This window comes from Peromyscus leucopus, chromosome 10 (genome assembly GCF_004664715.2).
Source record: "Peromyscus leucopus breed LL Stock chromosome 10, UCI_PerLeu_2.1, whole genome shotgun sequence".
Lineage (NCBI taxonomy): Eukaryota > Metazoa > Chordata > Mammalia > Rodentia > Cricetidae > Peromyscus > Peromyscus leucopus.
Window position 1 is genome coordinate 93,144,101 of NC_051071.1, and position 14,017 is coordinate 93,158,117.

Consider the following 14,017-nt stretch of genomic DNA (forward strand, 5'->3'; position numbering starts at 1 on the left):
TTCTGATATGTTCAGTGTCTAAACCCACTTCTTAATTATTAGGTCCTTCAAGATCAGCTTTCCTAAAAGATCCATGTATTCAACTAACTTCTTAAGTTTTTCTATACCCTGGTATTTTAGAAAAGATAGGGCATGAATATCTCCTTGTGGGCCCAATAGACTCCTCTCCCTTTCCAAATCAAATTGGCTTTCTCCTCCTTCTTTGATGCTTGGGACCCTTGCATTTTCCTCATATTTCTGCTTCCTTTTCATCACTTTACCTAACCCAAGGCTTTTGGAAATAGTAGCAGAGAAGTTCATTTTTAGGTAGGAGGAAGAGGTAGGTGAAAAATACGAATAGTTTTCTTTTCTTTCTTTCTTATTCTTTCAGTGTAATGAAAAGGAAACATAAACACATCTCAGTTGTCCCTTCATGTACATCATGAATGCACTTTTTAATCTTGTGAACAGTGATGTATAAAGTAATTCTGAAGCTGGGTGTGGTGATATATGTCTGTAATACCAGCACTTGAGAGATTGAGGTAGAATGATCAAAAGTTTTGTTTGTTTGCTTTTTAATATATTTTATTATTTTTTTAAATTACAGGTAGCTTATGGGTTTGTGCATGTGAGTGCATGTACCTGGAAAGGCCAGATGGTGTTGGGTCCCTTGGAGCTGGACTTAGAAGGTTTTGAGCCACCTGATATGAGTGCTGGGAATTGAACTCAGATCCCCTGAGCCATGTCTTCAGCCCCGATAAAAAATTATTTTCTTCTGTTTTTTGAGACAAGGTCTCTCTATGTAGCCTTAGCTCACCTGGAACTTGCTATGTAGACTAGGCTGGCCTCAGACTCCTAGAAATCCTGGTCAGAAGCTCACCATTACTATTACAACTCCTGGAAACCAGGTGTTACTATTTGTTTTAAGGGGTGGTGATGGCGTGTGTGTGTTGGTGGGGGGATGCAGAATTAGGCCCATTTGTCATGAAATTTACTGTAAAACTGGGCTAAAGATTTTTTAACTCAGCCGGGCGGTGGTGGCGCACGCCTTTAATCCCAGCACTCGGGAGGCAGAGCCAGGCGGATCTCTGTGAGTTCCAGGCCAGCCTGGGCTACCAAGTGAGATCCAGGAAAGGCGCAAAGCTACACAGAGAAACCCTGTCTCGAAAAAACCAAAAAAAAAAAAAAAAGATTTTTTAACTCATTAATCTAAACAGATAAAATACAAAATTTAGGGAGAATTCAGTATTTAATCTTTATGCTTTCACAGTACAGTTTATTTTAATTACTTTCTTAGCCTGTAAAATAATGGTTTCCATTATGACATTTCTATTGATGTATGTCATTGTGCTTCCTCCTATCCATCCCTTTGCTCATCTTTGCTCCCTCCCCCTCTCCTGTTGGTTCATTTCCATACCCCAAAATAGTTTTTCTTCTTTTATGTCAACCAAAATAACTTAAAATACAGGTCTTAACAAATGAGGTCCCACTTAACTCCCCAACATAACAGACTATTGCCATTGCTCTTAGTTATCACTTGGAACCTTATGGTAAGATCCCATTGCTGATGCACCACGTACTTGAGTCATAAACACTGAGAAATCCAGTGGGCACTGACCTGAAGGCTTTGTCTCTGCTGACTAGCTTTTGTAGTACTGGTAGATGCTATGCATTTTATCAGAGGAAAGAAGCCATAGTCTCACCCAGCTGTGAACCTGAAGGCCACAGTAATGACTAGTCTGGCCAGATAGGCCCTGGTGCAAGAGTGTCATGGGTGTTACCGGAGCAACCAGCCGTTTTCTGAATGGATCTAAGGTGTGCTCCATAAGACGAAACCCACACCTGGTGCCATTGATGAGGCCTAGAACTTGTGGCCAAACAGGTCATGGTCTTTAAGGGAGAACTTACTATTATTATTCTGCTAAATAGACATAGGGTTAAAATAACTCCTGATAACATATTGCTGTATTCATAGATCAGTGCATCTCTCAGTAGTCATTGGAGAAGCCGCTTGTGGTAGATGACAATTAACACAGAAACCCAAAACTGGTCAGCATGCAGAGAATAAGACTGCAGGATGCTCAGCCCTAAATGGAACATCTGCATCACACCCCTCTCCCCAGAGGTCAGGGATCTTCATGAAATAGGGGGTGGGAGACTTTTGTTAGCTCAAGCCAGATGAAATCCAAACATGGAGAAGGTGGGCCCCAAGTCCCACCAGTAGCTGAGGGTTGAGAGCCCATTGGCATTTGATAACTGCTGGGAGAGGGAGAGTCAACTTACCTTACCTACCAAGTCACCCCTGGTAGGTCATCCATACTCCAGAGCAGGACCCACTCCCAAGAGTAGTTGGGAAACACAAATTCAATAAGTTTTTAAAAGAGCAGGGCAGGGGGAGAGGAACAAAATATGAAGTTGTGTGGGAAGGGAGGTAAGTGTGGATCTGAGAGGAGCTGGGGTGGATATAATCAAAATACATAGTATGAAATTTTCAGGGCTGGAGAGATGGCTCACTGGCTGCTCTTCCAGAGGACCTGAGTTCAATACCCTGCACCCACATGGAAGTTTATAACTGCCTATAATTCCAGACCCAGAGGATCTGATGCTGTCTTCTGGCCTTTGTGGGCACAGCATTCATGTGGTGCACAGACATGCATGCAAGCAAAACACCCATACACATAAAAAAATAAAAATAAATTTTCAAAGACTTAAATATGATTATTTCAGTTTTTTGAGACAAGGTTTCTCTGTGTAGCCTTCTGGAACTCACTCTGTAGACCAGGCTGACCTTGAACTCATAGAGATCCACCTGCCTCTGCCTCTTCAGTGCTGGGATTCAAGGTGTGCACCATCACTACCCAGCTTAAAATATTACTTAAAAAAAAAAAATCGGGCCTTGGACATTTTTTCATGAGTATCATTGCTAGAGAGTAAATTGTACCTTCTCATTGTTCTGTTATTATAAATAAAGGAATGGAGGGAAGCACTCCCTGCAAGCACAAGGACTGAGTTTGACCTCACAATCTACATAAAAGTGTTTGGCATGGTGGTCAGGTTTGTAGTCCCCCTGGGGTGGAGCAGACAGGATCTCTGCGGCTGCCTAGCGAGTCAGCGCAGCCTAATCGAGCTTTGGGCCAGTGTAAGACCCTGTCTCAAAGGAGGAAGACAGCCTGCTGAGGATTTATCTCTGATTTCCACTTCACAAACACGTGTCTATATGCACCTGAACCACAGGAACATACACATACGCATACATAAAAAACATTGATAGGACTAGATATTTTTTCTTTTTCATTTTTTTTCTATACAGTGTTTCTCTCTGTAGCCCAGGCTGTACTGGAACTCACTTTGTAGACCAGGCTGGCCTCAAATTCAGAGATCTGCCTGCCTCTGCCTCCCCAATGCTGGGATCAAAGGGGTGTGCCACCATGCTTGGCTCAATACCTATTTCTGATTAACAACAATCATGATAAAACTCAGCAAGCTAAAGTCAGAAGAAACTTCCTTAATTTATTTAAATGTGTCTACTGAGAATCCCAGCAAATCTGTCATGACCACTAACCTCAGAGACCTTGGACCTGCACCCCTTACCTTCTCTGCTCAGGTGTGTGTAGATCCTAGCAAGAGCAGTGAGAACAGAAGACACACTGAGGGTTTGAAAGTCATGAAAGAATTATCACTACTCACAGGTGATAGGGAAATAGATTACTAAAAAGAAATTCAAGGCTGTTTACAAAAATCAGCACATCAGGTCATTAATAGTCTTCAAACCAGCACCAAGAAAATATAAAATGTAAATGATGATCTGAGTAACTGCAGATGGACCCATGGAAAGATGGGGAATTTGAATTGTCCAGAAAGCATTCTACCCACAAAAACTTAAAGCCCGCTCAGTTCTAGGCTGTCGAGGTGGAGCACCATGAAGTCTAAGACAGTCTCATCCATATAGGGACGTGCCAGGAGCACTAAGAACATTTGAAAGTAGAATATTGGATTTCATTGGCAAAAAGTATGGGATGAACATGGAAAACAGTGCTATGAACAACTTAGAAATAGTATGTTTAATAAAGGTTAAAAGGTCACAAATGACACATTTATATCTACAGATGCAGATACACATGTGGAATATTAAGATGTGTTACATTTGTTTCTGCTGTGGAACATTTGTTTTAATGATTCAAAGATGTGCTGCATTCTTTTATGTTGTATTTGTTTAACTCTGAAGCTGTGTTACTGTGCCTGTCTAAAACACCTGATCATTCTAAGAAAGAGCTAAATGACCAAGGTACGAGAAAGGATAGGTGGAACTGGCAGGCAGAGAGAATAAATAGAAGGAGAAATTTGGGAAGCAAGAGAGATCAAGGAGCAGGGCTGGAGAGATGACTCAGGTTAAGAGCACTGGCTGCTCTTCCAGAGGTCCTGAGTTCAATTCCCAGCAACCACATGACGACTCACAACCATCTGTAATGAGATCTGGTGCCCTCTTCTGGCCTGCAAGGATACATGCAGGCAGAACACTGTATACAACAGAAAGGAAACTTAAAAAAAGAGAGAAAGATCAAGGAGCAAGAAAAGAAGAGGCCAACCACCGAGCCATACAGCCAGCCATGGAGATTACAGAAATAAGAAAAAGAAAAGGCCCAGAGGCAAAAGGTAAATGGGGCAATTTAAGTTAAGGAAAGCTGGCAAGAAACAAGCCAAGCTAAGGTCAGGCATTTATAAGAAAGAATAAGCCTCAAATTTATTTGGGAGCTGGGTGTTGGGCTCCCCAAAAGAGTAAAGAAAATAACCAACAACACACACATGGGCATATAATAGTGAAGGATAAAATAAGAGATGTGCTCACATTATAAAGAAAAATAAATTCCTAAATGGATTAAAGACCTAAATACAAAAAACAAAACAAAACAACAAAAACAATTTCACAAGAAAGGAAGCTTCACGATCAAGAGAATTTCTTAAGAACAAAACAGGCCAGGCGGTGGTGGCTCACGCCTTTAATCCCAGCACTTGGGAGGCAGAGGCAGGTGGATCTCAGTGAGTTCGAGGCCAGCCTGGTCTCCAAAGTGAGTTCCAGGAAAGGCACAAAGCTACACAGAGAAACCCTGTCTCGAAAAAACAAAACAAAACAAAAGAACAAAACAGGAAGCATACTCTTTAAAGAAAAGATTAACAAATGTAATTCATTTTTGCCAAATAAAAAGACAGCTGTGCCTGCAACAAAATATCTGCAAACACTAGGCTAATGTTGGGTATCCCAGTGCAGACATGTTGAAGAATGGGATATTAAGAGGGGATAAGGTCATGAGAACTAATCCTAACCCTAAGACTTCATTTCAGAAATGAGTTGTTGAGATGATTATCACAGCATGAGTTAGTTATTTCAGATGGGTTAGTTATTGCAAGGTTGAGTTAATTGTAAGGTGTGTGTTTTACTTATTTTAGGATGTGAATTAATTATGACAGGGCATGGGTTATTACAGAATCGCTTAGTTATTATGGGATAAGTTAGTTGTTATATGGTAGGTGAGTTCTTGCAGGAATGAATTGCTGATAACAGCAAATTGTCCTCTTGTTGGCTTGCCTTTCTTCCCTCTACCATAGAATGAAACAGCATGAAGCCCCTCTCCAGTAGCTGCTACCTTGATCTGGGATTCTCCAGGCTCCAGAACCATGGGTTAATTGATCTATAAAGCACCCCACCCCAAGTATTCTATTACAGTAACAGGAAATAGACTGACAAGTGGTATCTAGAATGTGCAATGAACCTGTGGTGGTTTGAATGATAAATGGGCTCATATATTTGAATACTTGGAAGGCTATGGAACCTTTAGAAAGTAGAGCCTTTCTGGAGGAAGCATGTCACTGAAGGTCAACTTTCAGATTCTCTCTGTCTCTGTCTCTCTGTTTCTCTCTCTCTCTCTCTCTCTCTCTCTCTCTCTCTCTCTCTCTCTCTCTCTGTCTTCCCCTTCCCCTCTCCCCCTCTCTTCCTGTGTGCATATAAAATATGATCAGCCAGCTGTCTACTCTCACTACAACACCAAGCCTCTGCCATTGTGGACTCTAGCCCTCTGGTACTGTAAGCCAAAATAAACTCTTCCTTAAGCTGGTTTTTGGTTGTGATTTTTTTAAATTATAGCAACAAAAAAGATGTATTTAATACAGCAACTTCTGTAACTAATACAGAAGTCTTCTTTATCAAGTGGAAAGAAACAAATTTTTGAAAGCTAGAAAAAGAGCATAAAATACACTAAATGCTCAGTAAAGACACTAACAATTACAGAATGAAAGTGAGGACAAGATACCACTTCACAACATCAAAAAAATGACAAGATTGCTAAGACTAGGAACACCAGCTACTGAGAGAATTAGGAAATACCCCTTTCCGTGTCTCTATGTAGGAAGCTTCACTGGGCACAGCAATCCTGCAGAATCAGTATTGGTTCATGCAGGAACTAAAACATACACACCCTGACCCTCAACCCAGATGTGGCCCAAGAGAAAGCTTGACAGTAAGCAAGACCATGAACAGGAATCTTGGTGTTTACTGTTGCCATGACAAAATACCTAAAACTGGTTATTTTATGCAGTAAAATAGTTTATTTGCTCAAATTTTTGCAGATCCAAGAGCCAGAGGGTGGAGCTAGCTATTAGCTAACCGTAGAGGTCTGGAGTTCTATATAGACAACAGACAGGTAGTGATATGTCTGGGTGGAAAGAGGAAGTGATAAGGTGGGATGGAGACAGGAATTCACCCCCTTTTTGATCTGAGGAGTCATGGAAGAGGTTACTGGCTGGCTCTGTTACTTCTCTGATCTTTCAGCATTTATCCTGATATCTGACTTTGGATTTTTAATTATTAAGACCAATTAGAATTTGTGCTACAAATGGCACCCACCATTGGGCATGGATCCACATAGACCTGAGAAAGCTTAAAAAGATTCTAAATGCACGGAAATGGAGCCATACTGAGCTTCCTAGTCTCACAGTCTCATGCCAGCAGCCAAGCAGAGACATGTCTCCCAGCAGCTGCCTTCAAGATGGAGGGGGCTGCCAGTCACCATGAGCTAAGCAGTGTGGTGGGTTTCTGCAGCACTCTCTCTCACAGACCGTGGTACAGAGAGGATTCTCCTGGCCGCTGCCTGCATGCTTAAACTATCAGCACAAGCTCTGGTAGTATGCTACATGGTGGATTTAGCTTTTGCCTAGCTGGATAAAAAGGCTAAAAGATACACAGTAAAAAGAGGTCTAAACAACAACAACAACAAACACTTCTAAACAGGTTCCAAAGTGTTTTAGAGGTTCCAATGTGTTTTACAATGTGCATAGGCTTAAGAAAGAAATAAGAAAGGTATGGACAGTTATAGAAAGAAATAAATAGTTTAAAAATAATATAAAGTCTTTAAAGAGAGAAGTAAAGTAATATAAAAAAAAGAATAAGCCACGTAGAGATGGGAAATACACAGGGAGTCTGGATCCTGTACGCTATTGTGTTGATTTTGAACTTTTTGAATGATAATGAGCAAAAGACAGCTGCTAGCAGACATGGGCTTATGAACAAGACTGAAAAATTGAAACAACCTAGATACTTTAGGGCTATCTTATTTTTAAAAAATCAAGCTGGGCGGTGGTGGTGCATGCCTTTAATCCCAGCACTCAGGAGGCAGAGGCGGGAGGATTTCTGTGAATTCAAGGCCAGCCTGGGCTATAGAGTGAGTTCCAGGAAAGGGCTGTAAAGATGTACAGAGAAACCCTGTTTCAAAACAAAACAAAACAAAGCCAAAAAAAGAAAGAAATTAAAAATATATTTGTCAAATGGAAATCAAAAATGTTTTGGAGTTTTGTTCCCACAGGAGATAAGAGGTTGTGTATTTATTCCAGAATAATATGGATCAGGTATGATCAGGAGAGACCTTCTGAATCTTGACAGGTGATATCTATCAACAAAGTATACTGCTGGTCATCTCAGGACTTGTCCATTATCTCAAAATTTTCTTAGGGTCCCCCAAAGATTACCAGTGCCCCCAATCAACAAGAAGTAGTCTACAGAACTATATCCACATTCCCAAAAATAAATTATGAATGTTTATTTTCATTTAAGGGGGGTTGGTTATAAATTGTTAATGGTTAATCTCTTTCTAAGAAGAAAGGGGGATATGATGCAAAAATGGTGGGAAAAAGATAGATAATTATAATAAAAAAAAGGGTAGATTATTGAATTTACTTTAATCAAAAAAAAACAACTGTTAATCTCAAAATATTTTACATTGGTATGGATTTTAGTTTACTGATACAAATTTAAAGTCAATATTGTTACAATGTATGTATATTTCTACTCTTGTTTAAGGGATTATGTTTATATAGCTCACTTAAAAATATAAGGCAAAGCTGGGCAGTGGTGGTGCATGCCTTTAATCCCAGCACTCAGGAGGCAGAGCCAGGTTGATCTCTGTGAGTTCAAGGCCAGCCTGGGCTACCAAGTGAGTTCCAGGTAAGGTGTAAAGCTACACAGATAAACCCTGTCTCGGAAAAAACAAAACAAAACCGTGTGTGTGTGTGTGTGTGTGTGTGTGTGTGTGTGTGTGTGTGGCAAAATTCTAGTTTTTGAAAGCTATTTTTATAAACTAGGATAATCAAGAAACAGATTAGTAATTAGTCATTTATGATGATCAAATGTGTAGATATGTTAGATGTGCTTTCAAGATCATATAGAGATATATTTTAGATAGATGGTCTTTAAATACTTCAAAGACCTATAGAATATGGCATTTAAAATGTTTTATTAACCTAAGGTTTTTTTTTATGACAATGAGACATGTCTCCTCCTGGCATCACCAATCCACTTCAGAGAAAATGATGGGCATCAAAGAAAGAAACTCCATATGGAATTTACTTTCTTTGTGGCAAAAGTTAGTCACTGGGCAAGAAGTACTCTTGCCTTGACTGCTGACAGTATGCCATCCAAATTGGACAAGCAGGACACAAAAGGAAATAACTGCCAAACTTTGCGAAGACAAGGTAGGACAGCCCTTCAGAATACCCTGCTTCACAGAAAAGTCTGTCAGATATGCTAGGCCTGTAGACTGAAGATGGATGCCCCAATGTTGCAGAGGAACCTTCATTGACTGTCCAGGAAGCCAGCTGTTTCTGTCATTTTTCAAAATTTTTGGAAGTTGCTTGCTTGTACTTCTTTCTTACTCAGGTAATATTATTTTCTTCTTGGGTCTCTGATAGAGTTGAAGACTTTATAGTTATAGTTTTCCTTGTTACCAGATTCAGAAAAGAAATTCACTAAAGAGCTGTAATGTGTTTAGGGTTGAGAGACATGAAAAGATAGTTTTGGTAATGCAAGTTAGAACAGAGAGTGACTTAGGTACAACATTTTGGACTCACCAAGAAAGGATAGATAATGGAGCGTTTTCTCTGAATTTGTCAAATGTTTATGCACTAGACATTGTTGATGTATTTACTGCCTGCATGTATTATATTATATACATTATATAGTTATTATACTTGTTGTATATAGTTTTTCTTATATTAGTTATAACTTTTCTTTTTTTTACTTTAGACAAAAAGGGGGAAATGTGGTGATATTTTGTGCCCTAACAAATAAAGCCTGCTTGAAGATCAGAGAGTGAAGCCAGCTACTAGCTAACCATAGAGGTCTGTAGGTCTGTACAGATGGGAAGTGATATGACTGGGCTGAGAGAGGTAGTGATAAGAGACAGGAGCTCAGCCCCTTTTAGGTCTGAGGAGTCGTGGAAGTAAGAGGTGACTTCGGCTGGGCTGGCTCCTTTACTTCTCTGATTTTTCTGCATTTATCCTGATCTCTGACTCTAGGTTTTTAGTTATTAAGACTATTTAGGATTCGTGCTACATACTAACATCTAAACTCTGATAAGGACTTCATGACTGCCTCATGATGTGGCAGATGGCATCACAGTGAGTGGAAATACATGGAGGAGAGGTTCCATGGTAAAGCAAGAAGCAAGTATTGATAGATCACTATGGTAGACCAGCACAATCCCTTCCGAGGGTAGGAAACCCCCTGACGATTGTGCCTCCCATCTTAAAAGTCACACCACCTCAGCCTCATCACACTAAGGACCAAGGTTCTAACACAGAAAAACTGTGAAAGACACTCTAAACACATTCACACAATAGTGGTTATCTACAGCTTCTCTTATATCTTCTTACTGAGTTCCTTAAGATTATTTTCAATGCTTTTTGAAGCAATTTAATAAATTCTATTTATTTGGGGTTAGTCATGCAAGAATTAATGCATTCCTTTCTAGTGTCAGCCAGTATTCTGTTAAGAATTTTTGCATTGGGCTAGGAAGATGGCTCAGTGGCAAAAACTCTTGCCAAAAAAAAGCAAGAGAACCAGAGTTCAGTTCCCAGAACCCATGTAAATGCCAGGTGGGTCTGGCACTCTGGCAGCAATTCCATCCTTTTAAGGAGATGGAATTGCTGAAGCAAACTGTCCAGTAAAACCCTACCTCAAAGAGCAGGGTAGAAGAGTGGGTGAAGAAGATTCCCAACACCAACCTTAGGTTTCTGCTTGTGTATGCACATACATGTACCCACACATAAAAACATGCATATATATGCACACATAGGACACACACATATATGTAAAGGAAATAAGTTTTGTATTCATGTTTATGAGTTATACAGTTGTGCAACTTTTCTTTCTTGTGATTACTTTGTCATGCTTTGCCATCCAGGTAGTACTACCTCGAAGAGCATGTTAGGTAGTGTTCCCCAATCTGAGATGCAGAAAATCAAACTTGGATTCTCTCACAATATATAATGCTTTTGTCAACTCTAGATGTATGGAGGATTTTAACCTTTTTTATTTAAGGCAAAAAAAGGGGAAATGTGATATTTTGTTTGTGCTTTAACAAATAAAGCTTGCCTGGAGATCAGAGTGCAGAGCTAGCCACTAGAGGCCAGGCATGGTGGCACACACCATTAACCCCAGCACTTGGGAGGAGGAAACAGGAAGTGATATGGCTGAGCAGAGAGAGGAAGTGATAAGGCGGGGTGGAGACCGGAGCTTGGCCCTTTCAGTCTGATGATTCCTAGAGGTAAGAAGTATTTCTAGTGGCTGGCTGCTCTGCTTCTCTGATCTCCAGGCAAGCTTTATTTGTTAAAAGCAAACAAAATATCACCACAACCCACACCCCAGCAAGCAATCACTTCTGCAGCAGACCTCAGCAGAGTGTCCTCTGACTCAGCTCAACTCTGACACTATCTGCTTAGAGACCATCAGATCCTACAGGTTGAGGGCTGAGTCCCAAACATTGTCTCACTTCTGGTACAAATGCCAAGCCCTAGTCTGTTTTACCAGGGTTTCCAACAGACCATTGGTAAGGCAACTGTATTAGTCTTTTTTTTTTTACTGCTATGACAGAATACCAGGGCTCAAGAGATGACTCAGTCGTTAAGAGCACTCATAGCTCTCGTAAAGAATGTAGGTTTAGTTCTTTTCTTAACACCCATATTAGTTTGCTCACAATGGCCTAAAACTCAATTCCAGGAAATCTGGCACTCTCTTCTGGCCTTCACAGGCACTCGAATGCAAGTGGTTTATGCAGGCACACACATATATACATACTATTAAAAAAAAAACCCAAGGCTAGGCACTTTACAAAGAAAAGGGGTTTGTTTAACCTAGTCATGGGAGTTCAAGGGTATGGTGCCAGCTTCTGCTCCTCTCTTGTGAGGTTATCCTCGCAGATGACCTCACGATGGCAGAAGTGCAAGAATGGTCACAAAATGAAACAGGAAGCAGATAGCGGAGAGGAACCACTTTTCCTCTTTAATGATAGATAGCTCACTCTGTGGGAACTAATTCACTCTGTAAGACCAGCATTAACACTTTCAAAGGGCATCATCCCAATGACCTCTTTATCCTGCAATAAACCTGCCTATTAAAAATTTCACCACCACTTAATGTTGCCATTTTGGGGACAAAGCTTCTAACACATGAACCTTCAGGGGATGCACTCAAGCTGTCTCCAAACCACAGCAGCAAGTGAAAGGACTTTGCCTACACCACTGACTATAATAGTGAGAGAGAACTCTGAACACCCCAGCAGAGGAGCAATAAGTGGGCTGTAGCTTACCTGTACAATGAAATAAAGTATCAGGAAAAGTGAGCCAGATTGAATGTGAATTAATTCACAAGTGAATCTCAGAAACATGATGCCTACAAAAAGAGACTAAATACAGTATGCTTATGTAAAAATTTTAAATGTGTAACAGAATACAGCATATTGTGTATGGGGACACATGCAAATATGAACTACCTAAAACATGCTTTTAGTCACAGTTCTATGCTGTGAAACGACACCATGACCAAGGCGACTCTTATGAAAGGAAGCATTTATTTGGGGGAGTGCTTACAGATTTAGAGGCGTAGTCCAGTATTATCAACAGGAAGCATGGTGCTGAGAGTTATATCCTGATCTGCAAGCAAAGCAAGAACCTGGGCTTAGCAGGGCTTTTGAAACCTCAAAGCCATCCCTAGTGACACACTTCCTCCAACAAGGCTACACCACTTAATCCGATCAAAGTGTTCCACTCCCTGGTGACTAGGAATTCAGACATATGAGCCTATGGGGGCCATTCTTATTCAAGCCACCACAATGGTAGGTTTACTTGTTTGAATACTTAGTCACCAGTTAGTGGAACTGTTTGGGAAGGATTAAGGGGTGTGGCCTTGTTGGAGGAGGTGTGTCACTGGGGGTGTGCTTTGAGGTCTCAACAGCCCTTACCATTCCCTGTTAGGCCTCTCTGCTTCATGCTCGTGGATGAGATGTGACTTTCAGCTGCTGCTCCAGCACCATGCCTGCCTGCCGATGCCATGCTCTCCACCATGATGGTCATGGACTTACCCTCTGAAACTGTGAGCCCCCAGTAACTTCCTTCTTTAAGTTGCCTTGGTGATGTTGTATCTTCACAGCAACAGAAAGGTTACTAAGACAGGGATGACCCACCAGCCTCGTGTAATTGATGTCTCAGAGGGTCAGAGGGAAGAAGTAGGAAAGAGTTCTGGACATTCCTGTATTTTATGTAGGAATAAAATAAACAAATAACCAAACGAAAGTGGATTGAGTTGGAGGAAGAATTTTAAAACCAAATTTAAGTTTTCTTCTTCATTTTTTTAGTTTAAAAATTTAATGCCATAATTTTGATGACAGTGTAAATAGGTCTCAAAATAGGTCTCAAACTGTAGCTGTATATGTGATATAATACGCTCCAATTTGTCCTAATTTTCAATACAAGAAGCATGTAGAAAGGTTGTTCTAAGCTCAGAGGTTGACTAGCTGACACTGCTATCCAGGCCTTGAGAGGTTGAAATGTGGTTTGTCTAGACTGAGGTGTGTTCAAGATGCAAAATACAACCAGACTCTTTGAAATCTCTTTATCCTACATTTCCCCTAAAGAGCAGAACACAGACTTGATTAAGGAGTGGCGATTGCAGAGACAGTAACCAGCAGGCATCCAAGGCACCTAGTAGTGCTGGAGCTGGCTGACATCTGCTGGCAAAGAGAGAATGAACTCAATCAGAAGTGGGCTACAGGGGTGGCAGGCTCCCTGGAAGGAGTTCTGGGGCTCGGTGAGCCCCTCATTGGAAGAGAGTAGGGATATAATTGGAGAAAAGGGCACATTTAGAACCTTGAGGGATCTTGAACAAGTGATGAACAGACATCTGAACATCTGTCTTCAAGAATAGTCAAGGCTATCCCACTGTCTACCTGCAATCTGGTCTGTAAAACTCACAAATGCCATACAAGGACAAGCTTGAGTTCTACCTTGTTCCAAGCCCCAGGAAGACCACTGACACCCCAACTCTTTCTGGAGGGAGCAGACAGCTCTGATCTGATTACAGAAGTCTTTTAAGGCTCATCTTCCCACCTGAAAGTGACTGTTTTCATGATAAAGACCTGTGCAAACACACACACACACACACACACACACACACACACACACACACACACATATGCACTCAAGACCAATTAGCCTTGAT

At 40.9% G+C, this 14,017-nt stretch overlaps 1 protein-coding gene across 3 annotated transcripts in view; it reads left to right on the forward strand.

Moving 5' to 3' along the window:
• Pigg (phosphatidylinositol glycan anchor biosynthesis class G) overlaps positions 1 to 14,017 on the forward strand; it is a 64,028-nt gene that overhangs the window by 35,270 nt on the left and 14,741 nt on the right. The gene's annotated exons all lie outside the window — the stretch shown is intronic.